Source organism: Lepeophtheirus salmonis, chromosome 10, assembly GCF_016086655.4.
Source record: "Lepeophtheirus salmonis chromosome 10, UVic_Lsal_1.4, whole genome shotgun sequence".
Lineage (NCBI taxonomy): Eukaryota > Metazoa > Arthropoda > Copepoda > Siphonostomatoida > Caligidae > Lepeophtheirus > Lepeophtheirus salmonis.
Window position 1 is genome coordinate 3556483 of NC_052140.2, and position 13051 is coordinate 3569533.

The window sequence follows — 13051 nt, forward strand, 5'->3', positions numbered from 1 at the left end:
CAGAAAGGGCAAGCTGATCCTTATTGTTATAAGCAAGTTAGGCTATAGCGTCATAAAATTTTTGTCAATTGAGTAATTTATTTATTTTTTTGTTTTTTAAAGGGTCAATTTTGTATTTACCAGCAGGCAGAAAAAAGTTGCCGGCTACCACTGTGCAGAGGGTTAATGAGCTTGTTCCTCTTTGTCTTGACCTTAAATGCTTGTTATCCTTTGATTTTCATGTTTTTGGGTTAAATAGTACCAATTCACGGTTCACGGCCCGATCCATATTGTAAGAATAAGTTATTTAACATATTTTAAAAAATGGTTCGCGGGTTACACGCTTTTATCTGTTTATGGGTTTGTAAACCGACTGGGACCCGCGATATGTTTCATCACTAATATCACTAATAATAACTAAACTAATAGCAATAATAAATTATAAATAAATATTATGTAAAAACAGATTTAGATAATTACTTTGTTTAATGATATAGTTTATAAGTCCAGGAAAATTTGTTAGAGAGATACTTATTATATGTGGGCAAATACTTGTTTCAATGAATCAGATGTTCATTTTTTTTTCAATCTATACATAATAATTATATTGGAGATGGGCTCATTTTTATACATGAGCTTACGGTTATACAACAATCATATCAACATATTTGTCCATTTACGAATCGTAAAAAACCAGTTTTTCTATATATGCTTCTTTTTTTGGCAGATATACATATAAAATAAAATGTTGGTGGTATTTGCAAACGAATAAACAGTAGAGTGGATCAAAAATTTGAATTTTAGAAATCATCGATAATAGGGGTTATTGGGAAATTTGTAACACTATGAAACACTAATCCATACCATATTTTTGAAGGTTCTCAAATTCAGTTAAAAATTTGTTCAAAAATAACACATGACTTGGAAATGTCCCGAACTTCATATATAGAGGGCGCTGTTTTTAATTATTATCCACCTGTTTTTCAGTTAGTACCACCCTTCAAAAGACAAATGTCAAAATATCATAATAATATATTCCTTAGTTAGTGAGTTATTGTGAGAAATATCATTTCTGACCATAAACTTGAGGTACTTTCAACCTATAATAACTATCAAATAGTTCAAGTTTCGTTATTATTGAAAAAAAAATTATAGGACCAAGAATTTTATTTTAATACTTTACTTAATATTTTGCCCTATTTTCATCTGTATACATGTATGCAATCATATTTCATTTTTTTCTAACATAATAATAATTATTTATCAATATCTAAAAATTAGTTAACCTTCATAAACTTAAGTTGAGTGGTGATCTTCGCTTTACAATTGAGTGAATTATGGGGTTAGTCATCCTCACAAAAAAAAATTAGTTATTTGAAAAAATAAGGATTTTTGGAGAACCTCTGAAACCAAATCGCTCGACCTCATATTTTAAACGAATTAATTTTATACCAATACACAATTTTTAACAATATCCCGTTTTCAAATTTCAAAAAAAATGATCAACCCCTTGAATAAGATCCACCCTAATGAACACTAACTAAGGTTAAATTTAGATATTTGTGCATACATCTAAAACTAATCTATGATATATATTTTTTTTATTTAAATGGAGAAGATTTTGCAATGAAGTTATTTTATAATTGAAAAATGGAAGAAATTAGTGTCTCATTTTTACATAGAACATATGTGATGCATCAACACAAAAGTAGTCTTAAGCCAACACATTTATTATACAAATAAGAAAATATCCACTTATTATTTCTCTTCATAAATAAAAGCACCCAAATATTGGATTGATATATTTTACGTCGATACCTTTATTGTATCACACAACCTTTCCTCAGAAAAGAAACAGAAAAATACCCCAAAATCAGTTGGTAGTTTGGCAATTCTTCCAAACTATGGAACTATTGTTCAATTATTGTTGGGAATTGTTCGGAGCTTAACAGTAGATATTTATAATTCAGCCAATCAACGTTTAGAACACTAATAAGAGGGAAAGAAGCAGAAATATTGACATCTGACAACATAATACACTGTATATTCTTTTTTAGTGAGGTAAGCTCGTGATTTCAGGCTGCCCATTTTCGGGTTAATATTTTTTATTTTTTTCATGCACAAAAATTTTTCTGGTGTGGACAATCAAAAAACTATACTGTGTTGTAAAAATTGTGCTTCTCATATTTTTTTACAAATTAGTTTATTAGTAAAAAATATATTATGAGCCTTGTTTTTAGTAATTTAAAGGGAACTAAGATATGCTCAATGATTTGCTGTTTTTCTGCTTTATCATAAAAAGTATAGCAAAATTTAACTTTAGTTGAGATGATAGCTGTAGAACAAAAAAACTGAACGTTATCTTTGATTAAAAAGGAAAACTGCAAATAATCAAGCTCATTTTAGATTCCTTAAAGATAGAAGAGAAAGAATTAGTTTTAGAAAAATATTTTCTGACAAAATATTTATAATTTGTAAATATTTATTAATTGTTTTTACTATGCAACATTTGAAAGAAAAAAGGCAAAATAAAATGTCCCAAATAAATCTATATTGTATGCAAGTTCTACTTCTTTTATCAGATGGTAACTTTTCCATGTTTTCTTTATTTTTTTTTACCATAATACTTCCTATTATATATGTGGGGAGTTAACACAAAAACAATATTTAACTAAAATCACTTTTTTTTTTACATACAGCTCCATGTTTCATATACATATTTCGATCAATTATAGGTCTTATATTCTAATTTATGGCATGAATTGTGATACCCAAGGTTAATAGAAATACAAGGTCATACCATAACGTTTTAAGTATTAAGTACTCTATAGAGTAAACTTGTGTTGTTGTTTTTTTAAATTTAATTGGATATATTTTTAGATTAGCTGTGAACAATTCTCAAGAGCTATTGAATGATAATAATTCCATAGTTGTGATAAATTGTCTAACTATCAACTTATTTTAGGCCTTTTTCTGTTTCTTTTCGAAGGAAAGGTCTCCAGATATAATAAAGGTACCGTCATGATACAAGTTTAATTTATGTTCACATAAAAAAAATCTTGAACAAAAATCAAGTATAGGTAAAAATCCCATTTTATTTTTTTGACTTTATACAGTGCAATATGCCTTAGATATATTTGAGTCAATAATAGACTTTGTGTTTGAATTTGTGGCATAATGCTTAGATACCCAAAAGCTTTAGCTATAGTTTAGAGCCTCTATTTGATTTATGATGTCCTAATATGGCATTTAAGCCATAAAATCTATCAATTTATCATTTTTTTTGTGACGATCAATTTTAGGTACTTAAAGTTGTGGATTACTTAACATCTGGATATACTGTTCACTTTTAAAATCACACAACCTTTCTATTATTAATATTAAAGTTTTGATTCAATGAACTTTTTTATTTTATTTTATCGTTTATGTCAAACATGAATTACTTAATGTAAACCTATCTAAAGGTAAAAAAGATTTATCAAAAGTCGATCTTCTACAATAAAAGCGAAACATGATGAAATACAAAAGAACATACAATATAACTAATATGTCATGGGTAATCCCTCAAAATATGCCTTCCTTCGATGAAATTTAATAAAAAGTCCTTCCTTTATATTCACTAATAAAGATGATATAGGATTAGATCTGAAAGGAATAGATGGAAATTCTATACATATAGAGTACCTATCTCTCTAACCAAACTGAATCATACATGACAATTGCTTTAGGAACACTCTTTCAAGTTTCACGAGGAAAAAAATATTTTTTCTTGCAAAATCTTTCGTTTTTCCACAGCTCCATGATTAATTACTTAAATCACAAATGAGAATTCTCTATAGGCAATGGGATAAGTCCCTATCTGTGAGTTCATGATTCATCAATTTTTAACAAATATTAATTCTCCTGAAAGGTTTATTATTTATTTGCAAGGCTCTATCAGCGAAGTTGTGTGTCAAGTGTCTATTCAGATATTAAGTGATCTATGTTAAAGTGCAATTTGTGGTGCCTTCAAAGGATTTATAGCAATAATTTTTTGATAGAAATTGATGATAATTTGTCAAAGAATACAAATCTAATACACACTCAATTTTGAGAAAAATCATTCTAGCTTGCTTTTTTCTTGACGGGCTACACATATTATATTTACCGATGATTTCTTGATTTTTTGTTTCTATGGTACCCCTGAATATATACTTATCAATATATATATATATTTAAAAGAGTCAACGGATTTCACTCATTAACTAATAACAGTAATTAAAAATGGATTCATCATTTGAATTAAAATCCGTCTCTATCATTTCTTATGTACGTATATAAAAATGATTCTCATCACTTGGAATTACGTCATTGACAAGAATATAATAATCCCACGAAACACTACTTAAAATAAATACATATAAAAAAAACTCTTCATATATTGAGTGTGGGCTCATAATGGCGAGAGAGACGAAAAAAACTCTACTTTTATAATAAAAAAAATGACGCAATTACAGCAAAAATGTTCTTTCATCAAATAAGTATATAATATACATACATTTATATGACGTACCAGTGAAAAACTTAGCAGATGTGAACCTACAACTCATGCGTCCCTCTAACCTGTTTTATATAACTACAACATGAATCCCTCTCCATTTTCAATGCGTGAAATGGGAGTCTAGTGTACATAAGGTATTTAAATACAAGGGCAAGGTTATATATGTGGTTTGAGTGTTGAATTACTCTTCCCTCTAAATGCCAACACCAAACGACTTTTTCTAGTACTCATAATGTACATTTCAAATAAGAATACGAGGGGGTTTGAAAAGTTTCCAACCTCAACGTGAAGATTACAGATTCGTATATAACGGCTAGCTACATCTATCTAGCATCTGATGAAAGTTACTGACCAAAATTTCAGCCATTTGAAGGGTCAGTTGCTATGTAACCGTCGTTTGAGTGAGTTGAGGTGAGTGTCAAAATCGAGTATCGAGCTATCATTCAATATTTGCTATCCAAAATGGCTGAAACTTTGGTGAGTAACCATCAACAGAATCTATATGTATATATGTGACTATCTTTTATGTACGAGTGCAGCCATATTCACGTTGAGGTTGGAAACTTTTCAGACTATTTTGAGGAGTAATTAATGAAAAATATGAAATTATTTTTCTCACATTTTATGACATAATTTACTTTAAACAAAAGCCAAGAGGAATATTGAAAATTGAGCAATAGATAGAGGGACCAGTGGAATCAAAATAGTCTCTTACCTAATGACCACCACTCCGTCACTGAGCACCCCACATAGATGGCGTTATTTTGTTTTTATTCACCTCCCTTTTCAGTTAGTACCAAGCTTCAAAAGACAGATGTCAAAACTTCATGAAAATCTCTTCTTTAGTTTGGCAATAATTGTGCTAAGTGTGACGCTACTTTCGTTATTTTCAAAACAATATCGTGTTTTAATTTTACACTTCTTCTTGACTGGAAATATATAAAAATTATAATAATAATTAAAAAAATAAAAGTCATTTTGAACGAGAAAGTTGATTAGTTAAGCCGGGACTTTCAGCCCATGTGTTATAAAGTTCAATTCTAATAGATGCTATTTGTCATTAACTTAACTTTTTGACCTATCAAAAAACAATGTAAAATTAATATTAAAATATGATTACTTTATTTAGTAAAACTCAAAACAGTATGATTTTCATTACTGATATATCAATTTTTGTGTCTATTTCCCCCATTGGTACTGTTGTTAAGACGGTACCGATTATCGAAAACTAATGACAAAAAGTAATAGTGTTTATAGCTCTAAACAATATTTAATTTTTGGGATTAAATCATATTAGTAGTTAGCTGTAATATGAATTTTGCAGTTCACCAGTTTTTGTTACAGCCTGAATCATCAATGGAGCATATTAATACATTAGCAAATACTGATAACTAATGACAGTATTTATGGGTTTAATTCAAACAAAATTTAACTTTCCAAAAGAATGCACTATTTGATTCGAGATCCTCATATAATTTCCAATGACTTTAACATAACAGTTCAGGGTTTGTAAGCTTTATATTGTCTTACTTAAATACATCCGTCATTCTCATTACTAGACATTATTTGATGCTATCATTTCATTTTGATCTATCAAAACTACTTGGTTACTATTTAATTAAGAATATTTAGCTAGAGTTGTATAAAATATCTCTTGCTGCTATGTAAAAATAAAAGAAACTGAAAAATGACATTGTTACCCTCACAGTTTGAAAAATGTTTGGGAAAAGAGAACTTAAGCTACTATGACGTTTATTCAGATTAGTTGTAAGCACCTATGAGTAGAAGGAAATTCCACAAATTCCACCCCGTATCATTTATTTATTTGTTAGGTTTCGACTAGTGGCTAAAAGAAAAAACAAGTCCAATATTGTCGACTCATGATAAAATATAATAAAACATTATAATTGAGTATGATAAAATATAATGAAATAGATAATGTGGTGTGGAATTAAAGGAGATTAAAGGATTATTTTTAAAAGTCTCTTAAAGCCGTAAAGTGAAGACGTTCTTCTCACCTCTTCGGGGAGGTTGTTCCATATACGTATAGTTCGATTATAAAAGCTATGTTGGAGATAATTAGTATTTGCCGATCGCTGAACTCAGTAAAAATCGGAAGACGACCTATTGTTGTACACCTTAATACATACTTTGGGATTGATATTACAATTAATCAGTCCATTAATAACTTTAATGAATTATAACCATATCCTGAAGTTTCCTCCTCTTTTTAAGCGATGTAAACCTACCTCATAGGATATATCGCTGCACACCATCTTAAAAAGCGCTTCTGTATATTTTCAAGAGCTTTAATTTCCTTTCTACATATTGGATTCCACACCTGAGAAGCGCAGTTTAAAATAGGCATAACATATACTTCAAAAAGCTTCTTCATCAGCTTCATATTTCTGGGTTTAAAACTCCTTTTAATGAACCCAAGCGCTCTGTTTGTTTTTCTAACAATATTGAAAATGTGAGTGCTGAATTTCATATCAGTAGATGTCAGCACTCCAAGATCTTTAAAGACACCCATATTCTTCATTCCTCGAAGATCAACAGCACCGCCCTAAAAATCATAAAGGAGCTCTTCTCAAGATTTACAAAAATTCTTCAACGGTCGCTCCATCTCAGAAATTCTCTGAGGTCATGTTTGGCCTCCTCTTCTGAGTGGCAAACAAGCTTTGTGTCGTCAGCATACCTATATATTTTGGATCTGAGGTTGTCACCCAGGTCGTTAATATAACTGACCGAGAAGAGGGTAAGTCTAAGGACACTACCCTGAGGTACAAGGATGGGACACTTATTGAAGCTGATCCAATGCTGTTTATCAAAACTCGCTGTTCTCGATTTCTGTGCCAAGATGAAATCCACTTCAATAGTTCACCCCCAATCCCGATGCAATATAGTTTGAGTTCGAACCCACCATGCAGGAGCTTGTCAAACACCTCGCTGAAGTCAAATTATAAAACATATGTATCCAGTGAGGAGTCCCTACTTCGAGCGACATCATCCCAGAATGATAACAGGCTTTTAACACAAGACATTCCACTTCGGAAGGAATCCATGTTGTCTGGGAGATATCAAATTGTGTTTGCCAAAAAATTTTCTCTCTTCAGAATTGATTAGCTTCTCCATTAGTCGAAAGATCTGGCTTGTGATGGAAATTGGTCGGTAATTACGAACATCGTTTTGGCTTCCTTTTTTGTGTATTGGGATAATATTGGCGCATTTCCAGTCAAACGGCACCACTCCCTCCTACATCGACTTGTTGAATATCATTGTAAGAGGAAGTAAATAATGTTACTAAGCTTCTTCAAAAGCCATCAGGACCCGACGAGAAAGAACTATTAATGGAGGAAATGGCTTTTAGGACTACTGATTCTACAAAGAAAATCCTGGATAGGTGAGGACGGCTATCTGGGAGTGTTTGATCAATGAAGGGAGTCTCAGAATCTGTTAATTAAACTTAGTAAAAAAGTCTTTAAAAATATTTGCAATGCTATGGTCATCGGTTATTCGAGTACCTTTATCCAATTCAAATTCGTTAAAAATCATGTTGAGCGGCCCAAATTTGTGTTTCATATAAGAGATAACAGGCTTGAAGTTATTTTTTTCAAAGGTAACTAACAATTTATATTCAAATTTACATGTACTCGAAGACACCATAAGTTTATCAGCATTTTGGAGAGCTTTATACTTTTCAAAGTTTTGCGGACCTGGGAATTTTTTGTATTAAAACCAGGCTTGTCTTTTCTTCTTTGATAATAATTTCATGTGCCAATAAGTCCATGGAGAGCCTTTATTACTATGAGATTTTTTGTTGAGAACGTATTTATCAATAAGGGAGTGAAGTACATTACGAAATGTAACTTCGACACCTGATTCCTGTTCGTGGAGGTATTCAGGGTGGAGAAGAGTGAAGCCCAATCAATGAATAACAAGCTTGTTTGGATTGCTATGTAATTGGCGTTTTAAAAATCTAGAGTGTAGGTGGGTGACTCGTGTGGCTTTTTCAACTTGACAATGTAATTAGAATCAATAAGAATGGTTTAGTTATCTGAGAGGGACACCTCCTTCATGACCTCGGTCTTGATATTTCATTATGAATTAGAGACGACAAGATCTAATATGTTTCCTTTGATGTGTAGGGATTCAGTGATATATTGGCGGAGGAAGGAGTCAAGGGAAGCCTGGATCAGTAGATTTGCTGAGTTGAAATAAGGTGTCCGAGTATTCCAGTCAACTGCAAGAATATTGAAGTCCCCGCACATTATGGTTGAGTTATTAATTTCCTTGATGAAAGAAGAGAGCGCTAGGTCACTTTTGCTATTGGAGTCGGGGGATTTGTATACACACATACATTTCAAATTTTGAACTTGAATCCTACATAGTTCAAAAAATTCACCCGAGTGTTCCTGGAGATTAAAAGCTCTTGTACCGTTACGACAGTAGATAGCGACCCCGCCCCCATTGTCAAGAATTACACTTATGCCAATCCTCAATTGCACTCTGTGTCTATCAGGGACTTACACATATGATTCCCCAATAAATCATCAGTCTTACTCTCAATCATTCATGAGCACATACACACTTTATAATAAGATGTTATCCCCTCCAAAATTAAAGAATAATGATAACATTGTTGGAAAATATAAAACATATTCAAGAGACCAACTAGAAAAAATCTTGCACACGTTCCAGGTCATATTTTATACATCTTTAAATGTATCTGTGGGTCAGTAATAGATCAATAGTTTTCATCAAAAATTGTCATAAACAACACTATTAATATTATCAGTCATGGAAAAAATATTTAATTATTGCATTTTCCTCATATCAAACTATAAAATTTCTTCATTTCTTCTTTTTAATCTTATTTTTTTATTGCAACTAGTACAATAAAGCGTTTTCACAGACGTCAGAAATTGCATCATAAATAAAGGGCTGAAAGTTTATATTTTTACTAATAGACAAACTTCCAATAAACTTTTATGAAACTCCATAAAATGCCTTTATCAATAAAAAACTTAACACTTGCATTAAATACTACATAATGCCAATGGTAAACAATGAATGATATTTAAAAATAAAATCAAAGTAATATGTTCTAAAAATCACTATAAAATGGCTAAATTTGTACAATCATTAAATTTTTTTGATCGATTAGGTACGAGAAAAATATCCTATTTTTTTTCATTCTAATAGTTAGTTTTAATGTACAATATGGATATATATAAGAATGTATTGTTGCATTAAAATATTTTTAATACATTTTGGGTCAGATATATAATAAAACTAGGCAATAGACATTCAATTATTTCTTTGTGTTATAAACCTTGTCCTCAAAAAGGCTGACATCTAGAATACTGACGTCACGTCAGAACGCTCTGTTGACTTATACAAATTACAACTTGTACACAACATGGCATAACACGTCACAGGGGAACGTGTTTCATACAAATATTGAATTACAGAATAAACTAAAAAAAAACCCAGGATTTTCAAACCTCACACCCAATTAAGTCAATCTAATTTGATAATGAACTCCTAGGGTATAAGTATCTACGTACATATGTATGTACATTATTCATATTCCAAGCCCTTGAGAAGATGTATTTGAAGAGAGGAAGAAAACACCCATGAATATTTCCCTTGTTCTTGCGTCAAATCTAGATTATTTTTTGTTTTTAAATGCAAGGAGATTGAAGGTCACTTAAAAAGAAAAAAACAACATTTCATTAATTAGATATGTGATAGAAACAAGGGCAACGATAGAAATGAGGTGGAAGATATGTCGGTACTTAATTGCTGAGATGTTCATGTCTCGTACATGTGCGATTTTATTCAAGTATCTAATAATAAGATATTAATAGGGTAGACTGGTACATTTTCAACACTTATTGTTTTTGTCTCAATTACTCGGAGAGGGGTTGAATTAGGAATTCCAAATTTTAACATAATATGCTTAACATAGTTTTTCTCTTGGAATACCGTTTTCACGAGATTTCTCGGCGTTTTACATCTATGGTAAATCCTGCAGTACATTATTTAATAATAATTACGTATGTACCGACTTGCCAGAAAGTTCGCGGACATACACAACTTAGAACAATATCTCTAAAGCATTATCATATTGTGGGACCTGTTAATAAATATTAATTTGAGTACTTTGTATAAGTTCCAACTTTCAAAAATAAGATGTTGGCTCTTATCAACAACGACTATAAAATGTTAGGAACACGGATATAGATCGCTACTCTTTTGCACACCGGGCTAACTCCGACAGAAGTTGTCATACAAACGGGGGAAGCAAGAAACATTGTCTACCTTGTTAAAGGGTTTTTGTCGAGAAAGGAGAGGGACTGGACCACAACCTTATAAGTCGTTGGCCTCGTGTAATCACCTCTGCGATCAAATGGAGAATCAAGGCCGCCTGAATGCAGTTGGCTACATCACCACGATCGAGGAGAAGGTGCTGCCATGGATCCATGAGGTTTTTGGAGATCACTCATTTTTCTTCCAGAAGGATGGGGTCCCGTTCATACCGCAAATACGGTGGTTGGAAACTCACATTCCGAACGTTTGGTTCTGATCAATTGAGATATACCCCTTCCAGTACGGACCTGAACCCCTTGGATGACACTATTTGGGCACGAATTGAGGGGGAGGCCTGCAAGAATCGGCACATGTCTGTGGCGGACTCGGTGATTGAAATTGAGAATGCGTTGAGGTGAGGCCTGTTGACTACGTAAGATCGGTATTCCATGCCTTTAGAGGACGTTTGGAGTTGATTCATTTAAAGAAAGAAAATATCTTAAAGAAGTTTTTTTAAATAAATATCCACATATAAGCTCTATGGGCAATGTTTGATTAATTTTAAAAACTGTCCAATAACTTTCTGTTAAAAGTTCGTTCATCACTAACTATTTAATTTTTTTTTTTTGGAGAGTCGGATTGGGTAACGGAATTCTAAAAAGCTGAGCCCACGGGCTCTAAAAAAGTTGGTATAACTGTTTTCACAAATTAAAATTGAATTGTACTCGTTAAATGTTGACAGCTGTCCGGTCCCAAGGTGGCAAGAGTTAAAAAACATCGAATTTGTACTACAAATTGAAAAAATGAAACTGAATAATATTTTTTGATGAATAAGTAACTTTTCATGATGTTGAATTATTAAATTAGATTAAGATATAATTAGATTTATGTTGTGGATTAGTATAATAGATCGGATAAAGTCACTCAAAAAACTCGTCAGGCCCTATATTAATAAATCAAAGTTTGTCTGTAATAATGTATATTGGAATGAAAAACAGTCATTTTTATTCTAAGAAATACATATTTAGTCATACGTCAATTTAGTCAGGCGTTTTGCATGTCGCATTGAGCATTTAGTCTGGGCCACGGTATATAGTGCTCTCTGATTAATATCATATATATTTTTTTGATTTAGTAATAAAAATGGAACTGATATTAATAAAATTACTTGTATGTTGCATCGAGCGTGTAATACTGAGCCAGGTATGAGCTCTAGAGACAAAATTGCACTTTGGGTCATCACTGATGAGTCGTAACGTCATATATTTTTTTCTTAAGCTGTTGTTATTGTTATTTCATTCTTGAGGAGAACATATATATGTATTGAGTAACTAAGTGAGTTTGTGCTCCCGAAAAACGCTGTGTAACATTGAGGACTTCTAAAGTAGTTTTATCTTATATTTTAAAGCAAAGTTACTGTTCGACGATACCTAATTAATCTGGGCAATACCAGGTACTCCCTCGAGTAAAATAATATAGAAGAATAAACGATACGGTCAAAATTGCAGCCCATTCCAACCGTCTCCTTTGTACTAACCGGTACACTTTTATATTCTCAAACCTATCCTTAATGAGTGAGTTTTGAATTTTGATAAAGTTATATCAACTGTAGGTAAAGTTATACAAATGAATGCAAAAACAATGAAAAACTGACTGCATTATCAAAAAAATATTGATTGTCCAAAAAATTACTCGGAGAAAAGCTGACCAAAAAATTATTGGTGTTTAACCTACAATTATTTATACAATTTTCATGTAAATTTTATTGCTTTAGCTTGTTTGATATTCGAAAAAAAAGGATAATTCTCCCTATCTCTCAAGATATTCCTATAAATGCTTTGTAATAATGAGGGATTCGGCTGTATCAAAGCAGAATAATTGTGCATTCATAAATATCTTTGTGTATTCTACATACATTATATCTATAAATAAACATGAATATTTTAAATGCATTTTTTATATACCAAAAATTTAGTCTTGAAATGTTACAGGAATCCTTTAATATGGATTTTATAAAGATTACACTGGTTCTTATCATATTTTGTGTTGAAGGAAAATAGTCTAAAAATGTTCCTTTGTAAAAAAAAAATTAAAAAAAACAAAAAACATGAAGAAATATAAATTTGGAACCATATTAATCAATGTTTAGAGATTGGATACATCCCCTTGAAGTTTTTAAATGTCGTAGTTTTTACATAAAAATTGCCGTTTTATTTA

General features: G+C 31.4%; 1 protein-coding gene across 3 annotated transcripts in view; it reads left to right on the top strand.

Annotated features, from left to right (window-relative positions):
- Positions 1 to 13051, top strand: part of LOC121125513 (organic cation transporter-like protein) — a 68667-nt gene that overhangs the window by 31206 nt on the left and 24410 nt on the right. The gene's annotated exons all lie outside the window — the stretch shown is intronic.